The sequence below is a fragment of the Dendrobates tinctorius genome, unplaced genomic scaffold (assembly GCF_039654945.1).
Source record: "Dendrobates tinctorius isolate UK_male_01 unplaced genomic scaffold, ASM3965494v1 ptg000043l, whole genome shotgun sequence".
NCBI classification, from domain to species: Eukaryota; Metazoa; Chordata; class Amphibia; order Anura; family Dendrobatidae; genus Dendrobates; species Dendrobates tinctorius.
Window position 1 is genome coordinate 14,011,648 of NW_027361711.1, and position 16,866 is coordinate 14,028,513.

Here is a 16,866-nt window from a genome sequence, read left to right on the forward strand (position 1 = left end):
GGTTGCTGCTGATTCTGTAGGGAGAGCGTTAGGCAGGGAAGAAGACAAAAAAACTGCTTCTGCTGCTAGCGATTTGGCCTGCACAACACACAAGTCACTGTGTGTGCAGTGCAAGGGGAGGCTATATTGTGGTGTATCAGTGGTGTTGGTTGTTGGGCTGCCTTTTAAGGCTTCCTGACACGCTGTCATTGCTGTTTACCCACTGCTCCGCAAATTGCTTTTTTAAAAGCAATCCAATCTCCCTTATCCTCTCGTCACTTTGGTCACAGGCAGCTGTGCCATCGAGCGTGTCACATAGCGCTCAGATATCAGTGGGCCGCACACAATCCACAAGTGTCCAGTGTCCAAAAGTGTACGCAGAGATTCAAAATCACCATTATCCTCTCGTCACTTTGGTCACAGGCAGCTGTGCCATCGAGCGTGTCACATAGCGCTCAGATATCAGTGGGCCGCACACAATCCACAAGTGTCCACTGTCCACAAGTGTACGCAGAGATTCAAAATCTCCATTATCCTCTCGTCACTTTGGTCACAGGCAGCTGTGCCATCAAGCGTGTCACATAGCGCTCAGATATCAGTGGGCCGCACACAATCCACAAGTGTCCAGTGTCCAAAAGTGAACGCAGAGATTCAAAATCTCCATTATCCTCTCGTCACTTTGGTCACAGGCAGCTGTGCCATCGAGCGTGTCACATAGCGCTCAGATATCAGTGGGCCGCACACAATCCACAAGTGTCCAGTGTCCACAAGTGTACGCAGAGATTCAAAATCTCCATTATCCTCTCGTCACTTTGGTCACAGGCAGCTGTGCCATCGAGCGTGTCACATAGCGCTCAGATATCAGTGGGCCGCACACAATCCACAAGTGTCCACTGTCCACAAGTGTACGCAGACATTCAAAATCTCCATTATCCTCTCGTCACTTTGGTCACAGGCAGCTGTGCCATCGAGCGTGTCACATAGCGCTCAGATATCAGTGGGCCGCACACAATCCACAAGTGTCCAGTGTCCACAAGTGTACGCAGAGATTCAAAATCTCCATTATCCTCTCGTCACTTTGGTCACAGGCAGCTGTGCCATTGAGCGTGTCACATAGCGCTCAGATATCAGTGGGCTGCACACAATCCACAAGTGTCCAGTGTCCAAAAGTGTACGCAGAGATTCAAAATCTCCATTATCCTCTCGTCACTTTGGTCACAGGCAGCTGTGCCATCGAGCGTGTCACATAGCGCTCAGATATCAGTGGGCCGCACACAATCCACAAGTGTCCAATGTCCACAAGTGTACGCAGAGATTCAAAATCTCCATTATCCTCTCGTCACTTTGGTCACAGGCAGCTGTGCCATCGAGCGTGTCACATAGCGCTCAGATATCAGTGGGCCGCACACAATCCACAAGTGTCCAGTGTCCACAAGTGTACGCAGAGATTCAAAATCTCCATTATCCTCTCGTCACTTTGGTCACAGGCAGCTGTGCCATCGAGCGTGTCACATAGCGCTCAGATATCAGTGGGCCGCACACAATCCACAAGTGTCCACTGTCCACAAGTGTACGCAGAGATTCAAAATCTCCATTATCCTCTCGTCACTTTGGTCACAGGCAGCTGTGCCATCGAGCGTGTGACATAGCGCTCAGATATCAGTGGGCCGCACACAATCCACAAGTGTCCACTGTCCACAAGTGTACGCAGAGATTCAAAATCTCCATTATCCTCTCGTCACTTTGGTCACAGGCAGCTGTGCCATCGAGCGTGTCACATAGCGCTCAGATATCAGTGGGCCGCACACAATCCACAAGTGTCCAGTGTAAAAAAGTGTACGCAGAGATTCAAAATCACCATTATCCTCTCGTCACTTTGGTCACAGGCAGCTGTGCCATCGAGCGTGTCACATAGCGCTCAGATATCAGTGGGCCGCACACAATCCACAAGTGTCCACTGTCCACAAGTGTACGCAGAGATTCAAAATCTCCATTATCCTCTCGTCACTTTGGTCACAGGCAGCTGTGCCATCGAGCGTGTCACATAGCGCTCAGATATCAGTGGGCCGCACACAATCCACAAGTGTCCACTGTCCACAAGTGTACGCAGAGATTCAAAATCTCCATTATCCTCTCGTCACTTTGGTCACAGGCAGCTGTGCCATCGAGCATGTCACATAGCGCTCAGATATCAGTGGGCCGCACACAATCCACAAGTGTCCACTGTCCACAAGTGTACGCAGAGATTCAAAATCTCCATTATCCTCTCGTCACTTTGGTCACAGGCAGCTGTGCCATCGAGCATGTCACATAGCGCTCAGATATCAGTGGGCCGCACACAATCCACAAGTGTCCAGTGTCCAAAAGTGTACGCAGAGATTCAAAATCTCCATTATCCTCTCGTCACTATGGTCACAGGCAGCTGTGCCATCGAGCGTGTCACATAGCGCTCAGATATCAGTGGGCCGCACACAATCCACAAGTGTCCAGTGTCCAAAAGTGTACGCAGAGATTCAAAATCTCCATTATCCTCTCGTCACTTTGGTCACAGGCAGCTGTGCCATCGAGCGTGTCACATAGCGCTCAGATAACAGTGGGCCGCACACAATCCACAAGTGTCCAGTGTCCAAAAGTGTACGCAGAGATTCAAAATCTCCATTATCCTCTCGTCACTTTGGTCACAGGCAGCTGTGCCATCGAGCGTGTCACATAGCGCTCAGATATCAGTGGGCCGCACACAATCCACAAGTGTCCAGTGTCCACAAGTGTACGCAGAGATTCAAAATCTCCATTATCCTCTCGTCACTTTGGTCACAGGCAGCTGTGCCATCGAGCGTGTCACATAGCGCTCAGATATCAGTGGGCCGCACACAATCCACAAGTGTCCACTGTCCACAAGTGTACGCAGAGATTCAAAATCTCCATTATCCTCTCGTCACTTTGGTCACAGGCAGCTGTGCCATCGAGCGTTTCACATAGCGCTCAGAAATCAGTGGGCCGCACACAATCCACAAGTGTCCAGTGTCCACAAGTGTACGCAGAGATTCAAAATCTCCATTATCCTCTCGTCACTTTGGTCACAGGCAGCTGTGCCATCGAGCGTGTCACATAGCGCTCAGATATCAGTGGGCCGCACACAATCCACAAGTGTCCACTGTCCACAAGTGTATGCAGAGATTCAAAATCTCCATTATCCTCTCGTCACTTTGGTCACAGGCAGCTGTGCCATCGAGCGTGTCACATAGCGCTCAGATATCAGTGGGCCGCACACAATCCACAAGTGTCCACTGTCCACAAGTGTACGCAGAGATTCAAAATCTCCATTATCCTCTCGTCACTTTGGTCACAGGCAGCTGTGCCATCGAGCGTGTCACATAGCGCTCAGATATCAGTGGGCCGCACACAATCCACAAGTGTCCAGTGTCCACAAGTGTACGCAGAGATTCAAAATCTCCATTATCCTCTCGTCACTTTGGTCACAGGCAGCTGTGCCATCGAGCGTGTCACATAGCGCTCAGATATCAGTGGGCCGCACACAATCCACAAGTGTCCACTGTCCACAAGTGTACGCAGAGATTCAAAATCTCCATTATCCTCTCGTCACTTTGGTCACAGGCAGCTGTGCCATCGAGCGTGTGACATAGCGCTCAGATATCAGTGGGCCGCACACAATCCACAAGTGTCCACTGTCCACAAGTGTACGCAGAGATTCAAAATCTCCATTATCCTCTCGTCACTTTGGTCACAGGCAGCTGTGCCATCGAGCGTGTCACATAGCGCTCAGATATCAGTGGGCCGCACACAATCCACAAGTGTCCAGTGTAAAAAAGTGTACGCAGAGATTCAAAATCACCATTATCCTCTCGTCACTTTGGTCACAGGCAGCTGTGCCATCGAGCGTGTCACATAGCGCTCAGATATCAGTGGGCCGCACACAATCCACAAGTGTCCACTGTCCACAAGTGTACGCAGAGATTCAAAATCTCCATTATCCTCTCGTCACTTTGGTCACAGGCAGCTGTGCCATCGAGCGTGTCACATAGCGCTCAGATATCAGTGGGCCGCACACAATCCACAAGTGTCCACTGTCCACAAGTGTACGCAGAGATTCAAAATCTCCATTATCCTCTCGTCACTTTGGTCACAGGCAGCTGTGCCATCGAGCATGTCACATAGCGCTCAGATATCAGTGGGCCGCACACAATCCACAAGTGTCCACTGTCCACAAGTGTACGCAGAGATTCAAAATCTCCATTATCCTCTCGTCACTTTGGTCACAGGCAGCTGTGCCATCGAGCATGTCACATAGCGCTCAGATATCAGTGGGCCGCACACAATCCACAAGTGTCCAGTGTCCAAAAGTGTACGCAGAGATTCAAAATCTCCATTATCCTCTCGTCACTTTGGTCACAGGCAGCTGTGCCATCGAGCGTGTCACATAGCGCTCAGATATCAGTGGGCCGCACACAATCCACAAGTGTCCAGTGTTCAAAAGTGTACACAGAGATTCAAAATCTCCATTATCCTCTCGTCACTTTGGTCACAGGCAGCTGTGCCATCGAGCGTGTCACATAGCGCTCAGATAACAGTGGGCCGCACACAATCCACAAGTGTCCAGTGTCCAAAAGTGTACGCAGAGATTCAAAATCTCCATTATCCTCTCGTCACTTTGGTCACAGGCAGCTGTGCCATCGAGCGTGTCACATAGCGCTCAGATATCAGTGGGCCGCACACAATCCACAAGTGTCCAGTGTCCACAAGTGTACGCAGAGATTCAAAATCTCCATTATCCTCTCGTCACTTTGGTCACAGGCAGCTGTGCCATCGAGCGTGTCACATAGCGCTCAGATATCAGTGGGCCGCACACAATCCACAAGTGTCCACTGTCCACAAGTGTACGCAGAGATTCAAAATCTCCATTATCCTCTCGTCACTTTGGTCACAGGCAGCTGTGCCATCGAGCGTGTCACATAGCGCTCAGATATCAGTGGGCCGCACACAATCCACAAGTGTCCAGTGTCCAAAAGTGTACGCAGAGATTCAAAATCTCCATTATCCTCTCGTCACTTTGGTCACAGGCAGCTGTGCCATCGAGCGTGTCACATAGCGCTCAGATATCAGTGGGCCGCACACAATCCACAAGTGTCCAGTGTCCAAAAGTGTACGCAGAGATTCAAAATCTCCATTATCCTCTCGTCACTTTGGTCACAGGCAGCTGTGCCATCGAGCGTTTCACATAGCGCTCAGAAATCAGTGGGCCGCACACAATCCACAAGTGTCCAGTGTCCACAAGTGTACGCAGAGATTCAAAATCTCCATTATCCTCTCGTCACTTTGGTCACAGGCAGCTGTGCCATCGAGCGTGTCACATAGCGCTCAGATATCAGTGGGCCGCACACAATCCACAAGTGTCCACTGTCCACAAGTGTATGCAGAGATTCAAAATCTCCATTATCCTCTCGTCACTTTGGTCACAGGCAGCTGTGCCATCGAGCGTGTCACATAGCGCTCAGATATCAGTGGGCCGCACACAATCCACAAGTGTCCACTGTCCACAAGTGTACGCAGAGATTCAAAATCTCCATTATCCTCTCGTCACTTTGGTCACAGGCAGCTGTGCCATCGAGCGTGTCACATAGTGCTCAGATATCAGTGGGCCGCACACAATCCACAAGTGTCCACTGTCCAAAAGTGTACGCAGAGATTCAAAATATCCATTATCCTCTCGTCACTTTGGTCACAGGCAGCTGTGCCATCGAGCGTGTCACATAGCGCTCAGATATCAGTGGGCCGCACACAATCCACAAGTGTCCACTGTCCACAAGTGTACGCAGAGATTCAAAATCTCCATTATCCTCTCGTCACTTTGGTCACAGGCAGCTGTGCCATCGAGCGTGTCACATAGCGCTCAGATATCAGTGGGCCGCACACAATCCACAAGTGTCCACTGTCCACAAGTGTACGCAGAGATTCAAAATCTCCATTATCCTCTCGTCACTTTGGTCACAGGCAGCTGTGCCATCGAGCGTGTCACATAGCGCTCAGATATCAGTGGGCCGCACACAATCCACAAGTGTCCAGTGTCCAAAAGTGTACGCAGAGATTCAAAATCTCCATTATCCTCTCGTCACTTTGGTCACAGGCAGCTGTGCCATCGAGCGTGTCACATAGCGCTCAGATATCAGTGGGCCGCACACAATCCACAAGTGTCCACTGTCCACAAGTGTACGCAGAGATTCAAAATCTCCATTATCCTCTCGTCACTTTGGTCACAGGCAGCTGTGCCATCGAGCGTGTCACATAGCGCTCAGATATCAGTGGGCCGCACACAATCCACAAGTGTCCAGTGTCCACAAGTGTACGCAGAGATTCAAAATCTCCATTATCCTCTCGTCACTTTGGTCACAGGCAGCTGTGCCATCGAGCGTGTCACATAGAGCTCAGATATCAGTGGGCCGCACACAATCCACAAGTGTCCACTGTCCACAAGTGTACGCAGAGATTCAAAATCTCCATTATCCTCTCGTCACTTTGGTCACAGGCAGCTGTGCCATTGAGCGTGTCACATAGCGCTCAGATATCAGTGGGCCGCACACAATCCACAAGTGTCCAGTGTCCAAAAGTATACGCAGAGATTCAAAATCTCCATTATCCTCTCGTCACTTTGGTCACAGGCAGCTGTGCCATCGAGCGTGTCACATAGCGCTCAGATATCAGTGGGCCGCACACAATCCATAAGTGTCCAGTGTCCAAAAGTGTACGCAGAGATTCAAAATCTCCATTATCCTCTCGTCACTTTGGTCACAGGCAGCTGTGCCATCGAGCGTGTCACATAGCGCTCAGATATCAGTGTGCCGCACACAATCCACAAGTGTCCACTGTCCACAAGTGTGCGCAGAGATTCAAAATCTCCATTATCCTCTCGTCACTTTGGTCACAGGCAGCTGTGCCATCGAGCGTGTCACATAGCGCTCAGATATCAGTGGGCCGCACACAATCCACAAGTGTCCACTGTCCACAAGTGTACGCAGAGATTCAAAATCTCCATTATCCTCTCGTCACTTTGGTCACAGGCAGCTGTGCCATCGAGCGTGTCACATAGCGCTCAGATATCAGTGGGCCGCACACAATCCACAAGTGTCCACTGTCCACAAGTGTACGCAGAGATTCAAAATCTCCATTATCCTCTCGTCACTTTGGTCACAGGCAGCTGTGCCATCGAGCGTGTCAAATAGCGCTCAGATATCAGTGGGCCGCACACAATCCACAAGTGTCCAGTGTCCACAAGTGTACGCAGAGATTCAAAATCTCCATTATCCTCTCGTCACTTTGGTCACAGGCAGCTGTGCCATCGAGCGTGTCACATAGCGCTCAGATATCAGTGGGCCGCACACAATCCACAAGTGTCCACTGTCCACAAGTGTATGCAGAGATTCAAAATCTCCATTATCCTCTCGTCACTTTGGTCACAGGCAGCTGTGCCATCGAGCGTGTCACATAGCGCTCAGATATCAGTGGGCCGCACACAATCCACAAGTGTCCACTGTCCACAAGTGTACGCAGAGATTCAAAATCTCCATTATCCTCTCGTCACTTTGGTCACAGGCAGCTGTGCCATCGAGCGTGTCACATAGCGCTCAGATATCAGTGGGCCGCACACAATCCACAAGTGTCCAGTGTCCACAAGTGTACGCAGAGATTCAAAATCTCCATTATCCTCTCGTCACTTTGGTCACAGGCAGCTGTGCCATCGAGCGTGTCACATAGCGCTCAGATATCAGTGGGCCGCACACAATCCACAAGTGTCCACTGTCCACAAGTGTACGCAGAGATTCAAAATCTCCATTATCCTCTCGTCACTTTGGTCACAGGCAGCTGTGCCATCGAGCGTGTCACATAGCGCTCAGATATCAGTGGGCCGCACACAATCCACAAGTGTCCAGTGTCCAAAAGTGTACGCAGAGATTCAAAATCTCCATTATCCTCTCGTCACTTTGGTCACAGGCAGCTGTGCCATCGAGCGTGTCACATAGCGCTCAGATATCAGTGGGCCGCACACAATCCACAAGTGTCCAGTGTCCAAAAGTGTACGCAGAGATTCAAAATCTCCATTATCCTCTCGTCACTTTGGTCACAGGCAGCTGTGCCATCGAGCGTGTCACATAGCGCTCAGATATCAGTGGGCCGCACACAATCCACAAGTGTCCAGTGTCCACAAGTGTACGCAGAGATTCAAAATCTCCATTATCCTCTCGTCACTTTGGTCACAGGCAGCTGTGCCATCGAGCATGTCACATAGTGCTCAGATATCAGTGGGCCGCACACAATCCACAAGTGTCCACTGTCCACAAGTGTACGCAGAGATTAAAAATCTCCATTATCCTCTCGTCACTTTGGTCACAGGCAGCTGTGCCATCGAGCGTGTCACATAGCGCTCAGATATCAGTGGGCCGCACACAATCCACAAGTGTCCACTGTCCACAAGTGTACGCAGAGATTCAAAATCTCCATTATCCTCTCGTCACTTTGGTCACAGGCAGCTGTGCCATCGAGCGTGTCACATAGCGCTCAGATATCAGTGGGCCGCACACAATCCACAAGTGTCCACTGTCCAAAAGTGTACGCAGAGATTCAAAATCTCCATTATCCTCTCGTCACTTTGGTCACAGGCAGCTGTGCCATCGAGCGTGTCACATAGCGCTCAGATATCAGTGGGCCGCACACAATCCACAAGTGTCCACTGTCCACAAGTGTACGCAGACATTCAAAATCTCCATTATCCTCTCGTCACTTTGGTCACAGGCAGCTGTGCCATCGAGCGTGTCACATAGCGCTCAGATATCAGTGGGCCGCACACAATCCACAAGTGTCCACTGTCCACAAGTGTACGCAGAGATTCAAAATCTCCATTATCCTCTCGTCACTTTGGTCACAGGCAGCTGTGCCATCGAGCGTGTCACATAGCGCTCAGATATCAGTGGGCCGCACACAATCCACAAGTGTCCACTGTCCACAAGTGTACGCAGAGATTAAAAATCTCCATTATCCTCTCGTCACTTTGGTCACAGGCAGCTGTGCCATCGAGCGTGTCACATAGCGCTCAGATATCAGTGGGCCGCACACAATCCACAAGTGTCCACTGTCCACAAGTGTGTGCAGAAATTCTAAAACTCCCCTGTCCTATAGACACCTTGTACCTTGTTTTACATTACTATATAGTTTGTTGGATTTTGTCTACATTTTTACCAAAAATGAGGAAGGCTGGTGGAAGAGGCCGTGGAATTGGGCGGGGGTTGGCAGCTGGTAATGATGGTGTTGGTGGTGGATCTGATGGTAGTGGCAAGAGCAAAATAGGACCGAATGCAGGAGGTGCTGACCCTGCGTCATCGTCTGGCTACATAAGGACTCGAACGCTTAGTTTTCTAGGAGTTGGCAAACCGCTTTTAAAGGCAGAGCATCAGGAAAAAGTTTTGTCTTACATTGCTGACTCACCCTCCAGCTCTATCGCCTCCTCTTCTTCAGTTGTAAAAAGTAAAAGCACTGAGTCGTCATTGGAGGCTCATGTTCATGAACCACACCTTTCCTTGTGTCCTTCACCCCAACCAAGATTGAAGGATGACGCAGGCCATACTACTGATTACTCCATGGAGCTGTTTTCACATACCATGCCTGGATTATCAAGTCAAATGGTGAATTACCCAGGCCAAGATGAATCTGACATGGAGTGCACTGATGCACAGCCGCTGATGGATGATTCTGCTGGTACATTCACTCAGAGCACTACATTGTCCTCGCAGTGTACAGAGCCAGATTTTGACCCTGATGAGACTCAGGTGCCCCTTCCCGCACACTATACCACCATACACGGTGACACAGAGAAAGGTGCACATGACATAGAAGAGGAGGTGATGGATGACCCAGTTGTTGACCCAGATTGGCATCCATTGGGGGAAGAGGGTGCTGCTTCCAATAGCTCAGATGAGGAGCATCCACAGAAGACATCGACATCGCAACAGCTGTTATCTGGCAGGCCCGGAGCACTCCAAAGACAGGTTCCAAACATCAAAAGAGTTGCTGGACAGCTTGTCCAGAGGGTCAAAAGATCACAGTGTGCTAGGCCGCAAAATGTCTGCCAAAGTAGGAAGAGTGCAGTGTGGCACTTTTTTGAACAAAATCCTCATGATCAGGCCAAGGTTATCTGTAAGAAGTGCGCAAAGACCTTTAGCCGAGGGAAAAATCTGAAAAATTTGAATACCAGTTGCATGCTTAGACATTTAACCAGCATGCACTTGCAAGCGTGGACACAACACCAAACCTCAAGTGCCACATGTGCAACTGATCATAACGAAGGTAGTCAGCAACGCTACATTGTTTCCCCCACTGTAAGCCCACCGGTTAGCACAGCAGCAAATGTTGAGGTGTCGTTGCAAGGCCACAGCAGTCAGGGAATCCCACTGTTATATCAACGAAAGACTGATTCTAGGCCATCAGAAAGAACACCAACTCCATCACCATCATCAACCCTCTCTCAGTCCGCCCTGTCCACCGCTACTTCCACCATATGCAGCTCTCAAGTCCAGCTCACCCTCCCAGACACTATGAGTAGGTCAAGAAAGTGCTCAGTCTTTCATCCGCGTACACTGGGTTTGAACGCCCACATTGCCAAACTAATCTCGTTTGAGATGATGCCCTTTCGGTTGGTGGAAAGCACAGCTTTCCGCGAACTCATGGCCTATGCAGTACCACGCTATGACCTACCCAGTCGCCACTTCTTCTCTCGCAAAGCCATCCCAGCCCTCCACCATCATGTGAAAGACCGCATTGTCCATGCACTCAAGCAGTCAGTGAGCGGAAAGGTGCACCTCACAACTGATGCATGGTCCAGTCGGCATGGCCAGGGCCGTTACGTGTCCATCACTGCGCACTGGGTTAATGTGGTGGATGCAGGGTCCACAGGGGACAGCGGTGGTGGGACAGTGCTGCCTAGCCCACGGTATAGGAAACAGTTGGCTGTAGGCGTTCAACCCTCCTCCTCCTCCTCCTCCTCCAGAAGCGACAGCTCGTCCACAGAGTGCAGTCGTACGAGCACTCCATCTGCAGCTGCCACTGTTGCACACGATGTGTCCCCCTATCGAGCAGCTAGTGGAAAGCGTCAGCAGGCTGTGTTGCAGATGATGTGTTTGGGCGACAGACACACCGCCGAGGTGCTGGCCGAGTACTTGAAGCGACAAACTGAGTCATGGCTGGGCAGTGTACATCTTGAGGCAGGCAAGGTAGTTAGTGATAACGGCCGTAATTTTGTGGCAGCCATAGCCCTTTCAAAACTCAGCCACATACCTTGCTTGGCTCACACCTTGAACCTGGTGGTGCAGTGCTTCCTCAAAAATTATCCGGAGTTAACAGCCCTGCTCCAGAAGGTGCGAAGACTGTGCGCGCACATCCGCCGGTCGCCTGTACACTCCGTTCGTATGCAGAAGCTGCAGCGATTGCTCCACCTTCCCAACCACCGCCTCATTATCGACATTGCAACAAGGTGGAACTCCACCCTGCACATGGTGGAGCGGCTGTGCGAGCAGAGGCAGGCCATAATGCATTTGTGGGAGGATACACGGCCAGGCACTTTGAGAGCAGACATGGAGTTGACAGGCGTGCAGTGGTCGAAGCTGAAAGACCTTTGTAAAGTCCTTCAGTGTTTTGAGGAATGCACACGGCTGGTAAGCGCAGACGACGCCATCCTAAGCATGAGCATCCCACTTATGCATCTGCTCATGCAAACTTTGACGCACCTTAAGGAGCAGGCGTCTGCAGCCAATGTTGATGAGGAGGAAGAGGAGGAGGGAATCCTTGATGATATTCAGCCATTGTCTGCTCAGGGACCTCTCCTGGACGAGGTGGAGGAAGAAGAGGAGGAGGAGGATGATGGGGATGATTACTTAGGGGAGGAGGATGCATCTCGTGGGGCAAGTGAAAATGTTGGTGTGGCAAGGTCTGGTACAGGGTTTGTGCGTGACTGGAGGGATGTGGATTTGCCAGAAAGTGCTCCTCCAACCAGCACTCGCAGTGCATCATTGACACCGGGAACATTGGCCCACATGTCAGATTATGCCTTGCGGATCCTAAAAAGGGACCCCCGCATTGCCAAAATGATGAACGATGACGACTACTGGTTGGCCAGCATCCTGGATCCACGCTATAAAGGCAAATTACAAAACATCATGCCACAGGAGAACCTTGACCTAATATTGGCTAATAAACAAGCAACTCTGGTAAATCGGTTGCTTGAGGCATTCCCAGCACACAGCAGCGGTGATGGTTCTCACATGAGTAGAGTTGAGCGATACCGTCCGATACTTCAAAGTATCGGATCGGAATGGATCGGCCGATCTTAAAAAAAAGTATCGGTATCGCCGATTCCGATACCGGAAGTCCCATTCAAGTCTATGGGACTTCCGGTATCGGAATAAGAAAAACCCTGTTTTTGCCTTGTACAGCCTCTCTGGGGTCTGTACGGGCCTTTCGGGGGGGCTGTGCCGGCCTGCCAGGGGGTCTGTGCAGGCTCCGGTGGTCTGTGCCGGCCTGCCGGGGGGCTGTGCCGGCCTGCCGGGGGGGCTGTGCAGGCTCCGGGGGGCTGTGCCGGCCTGCCGGTGGTCTGTGCAGGCTCCGGTGGGCTGTGCCGGCCTGCCGGGGGGCTGTGCCGGCCTGCCGGTGGTCTGTGCAGGCTCCGGTGGGCTGTGCCGGCCTGCCGGGGGGCTGTGCCGGTCTGCCGGGGGTCTGTGCAGGCTTCGGGGGTCTGTGCAGGCATCGTCCGATGGGACTACAAGTCCCATCGGGCGATGCCTGCTACCATGACAGTGATTGACACATTAGCCAATGATGGGACAGTAGTAGTCCCATCATCCGGCTAATGTGTTGAATGTAAAAAAAAAAAAAAAAAATTACATGCTACATACATGCTACATTCATACTACATACTACATACATGCTACATTCATACTACATATATACTACATGCAACATACATACTACATATATACTACATGCATGCAACATGCATACTACATATATACTACATGCATGCAACATGCATACTACATATATACTACATGCAACATACATACTACATGCATGCAACATGCATACTACATATATACTACATGCATGCAACATGCATACTACATATATACTACATGCAACATAAATACTACATATATACTACATGCATGCAACATACATACTACATATATACTACATGCATGCAACATGCATACTACATATATACTACATGCAACATACATACTACATATATACTACATGCATGCAACATGCATACTACATATATACTACATGCTACATACATACTACATATATGCTACATATATACTACATGCATGCTACATACATACTGCATGCTACATACATACTGCATGCTACGTACATACTACATGCTACATACATACTACATATATGCTACATACATACTACATATATACTACATGCATGCTACATACATACTGCATGCTACATACATACTACATGCTACATACATACCACATATATACTACATACATACTACATGCATGCTACATGCTACATACATACCACATACATACTACATACATACTACATACATACTACATGCATGCTACATACATACTACATGCTACATACATACTACATATATACTACATGCATGCTACATACATACTACATACATACTACATGCATGCTACATGCTACATACATACCACATATATACTACAACATACTACATACATACTACATGCTACATACATACCACATACAGTGGGGCAAAAAAGTATTTAGTCAGTCAGCAATAGTGCAAGTTCCACCACTTAAAAAGATGAGAGGCGTCTGTAATTTACATCATAGGTAGACCTCAACTATGGGAGACAAACTGAGAAAAAAAAATCCAGAAAATCACACTGTCTGTTTTTTTTTCATTTTATTTGCATATTATGGTGGAAAATAAGTATTTGGTCAGAAACAAAATTTCATCTCAATACTTTGTGATATATCCTTTGTTGGCAATGACAGAGGTCAAACGTTTTCTGTAAGTCTTCACAAGGTTGCCACACACTGTTGTTGGTATGTTGGCCCATTCCTCCATGCAGATCTCCTCTAGAGCAGTGATGTTTTTGGCTTTTCGCTTGGCAACACGGACTTTCAACTCCCTCCAAAGGTTTTCTATAGGGTTGAGATGTGGAGACTGGCTAGGCCACTCCAGGACCTTGAAATGCTTCTTACGAAGCCACTCCTTCGTTGCCCTGGCGGTGTGCTTTGGATCATTGTCATGTTGAAAGACCCAGCCACGTTTCATCTTCAATGCCCTTGCTGATAGAAGGCGGTTTGCCCTCAAAATCTCACGATACATGGCCCCATTCATTCTTTCATGTACCCGGATCAGTCGTCCTGGCCCCTTTGCAGAGAAACAGCCCCAAAGCATGATGTTTCCACCACCATGCTTTACAGTAGGTATGGTGTTTGATGGATGCAACTCAGTATTCTTTTTCCTCCAAACACGACAAGTTGTGTTTCTACCAAACAGTTCCAGTTTGGTTTCATCAGACCATAGGACATTCTCCCAAAACTCCTCTGGATCATCCAAATGCTCTCTAGCAAACTTCAGACGGGCCCGGACATGTACAGGCTTAAGCAGTGGGACACGTCTGGCACTGCAGGATCTGAGTCCATGGTGGCGTAGTGTGTTACTTATGGTAGGCCTTGTTACATTGGTCCCAGCTCTCTGCAGTTCATTCACTAGGTCCCCCCGCGTGGTTCTGGGATTTTTGCTCACCGTTCTTGTGATCAATCTGACCCCACGGGGTGGGATTTTGCGTGGAGCACCAGATCGAAGGAGATTATCAGTGGTCTTGTATGTCTTCCATTTTCTAATTATTGCTCCCACAGTTGATTTCTTCACTCCAAGCTGGTTGGCTATTGCAGATTCAGTCTTCCCAGCCTGGTGCAGGGCTACAATTTTGTTTCTGGTGTCCTTTGACAGCTCTTTGGTGTTCACCATAGTGGAGTTTGGAGTCAGACTGTTTGAGGGTGTGCACAGGTGTCTTTTTATACTGATAACAAGTTTAAACAGGTGCCATTACTACAGGTAATGAGTGGAGGAAAGAGGAGACTCTTAAAGAAGAAGTTACAGGTCTGTGAGAGCCAGAAATCTTGATTGCTTGTTTCTGACCAAATACTTATTTTCCACCATAATATGCAAATAAAATGAAAAAAAACCAGACAATGTGATTTTCTGGATTTTTTTTTCTCAGTTTGTCTCCCATAGTTGAGGTCTACCTATGATGTAAATTACAGACGCCTCTCATCTTTTTAAGTGGTGGAACTTGCACTATTGCTGACTGACTAAATACTTTTTTGCCCCACTGTATATACTACATACATACTACATACAATACATTCATACAATACATACATAGACATACAGTACATATAACATAGAGTAACATACTTACCAATACTTGTCACATTGTTCCCCGAAGCCATTGTCTTTTACGGAATAAATATTAACATAACAAACCACAAAAATACTCACCCATGATCCGAAGCAGTCCACGAGTGTGTCCCACAACGATCTTGGGTAGAGAACGGCAGCATCAGCTGATGCTGCCGTTCTCTACGGGCTGCAGGAATCCAATGACGGAAGGTAGGTATCCTTCCGCACTGTATTCCTCCGCCACTTAAAATAAAAAAGTCCCTAGTCTCACTTTATGCCATTGCTGCGTGGGAAATTCCCACACAGAAATGGCATAAAGTGAGACTAGGGACTTTTTTTTTTAAGTGGCGGAGGAATACAGTGCGGAAGGATACCTACCTTCCGTCATTGGATTCCTGCAGCCCGTAGAGAACGGCAGCATCAGCTGATGCTGCCGTTCTCTACCCAAGATCGTCGTGGGACACACTCGTGGACTGCTTCGGATCGTGGGTGAGTATTTTTGTGGTTTGTTATGTTAATATTTATTCCGTAAAAGACAATGGCTTCGGGGAACAATGTGACAAGTATTGGTAAGTATGTTACGCTATGTTATATGTACTGTATGTCTATGTATGTATTGTATGAATGTATTGTATGTAGTATGTATGTAGTATATATGTGGTATGTATGTAGCATGTAGTATGTATGTAGTATGTATGTAGCATGCATGTAGCATGCAGTATGTATGTAGCATGCATGTAGTATATATGTAGTATGTATGTAGCATGTAGTATGTATGTAGCATGCATGTAGTATATATGTAGTATGTATGTAGCATGTAGTATGTATGTAGCATGCATGTAGTATGTATGTAGTATGTATGTAGTATGTATGTGGTATGTATGTAGCATGTAGTATGTATGTAGCATGCATGTAGTATATATGTGTTATGTATGTAGCATGCATGTAGTATGTATGTAGTATGTATGTAGTATGTATGTAGCATGCATGTAGTATGTATGTAGTATGTATGTAGTATATATGTAGCATGTAGTATGTATGTAGCATGCATGTAGTATATATGTAGTATGTATGTAGCATCTAGTATGTATGTAGCATGCATGTAGTATGTATGTAGTATGTATGTAGTTTGTATGTGGTATGTATGTAGCATGTAGTATGTATGTAGCATGCATGTAGTATATATGTGTTATGTATGTAGCATGCATGTAGTATGTATGTAGTATGTATGTAGTATGTATGTAGCATGCATGTAGTATGTATGTAGTATATATGTGGTATGTATGTAGTATGTATGTAGCATGCAGTATGTATGTAGCATGCATGTAGTATATATGTAGTATGTATGTAGCATGTAGTATGTATGTAGCATACATGTAGTATATATGTAGTATGTATGTAGCATGTAGTAT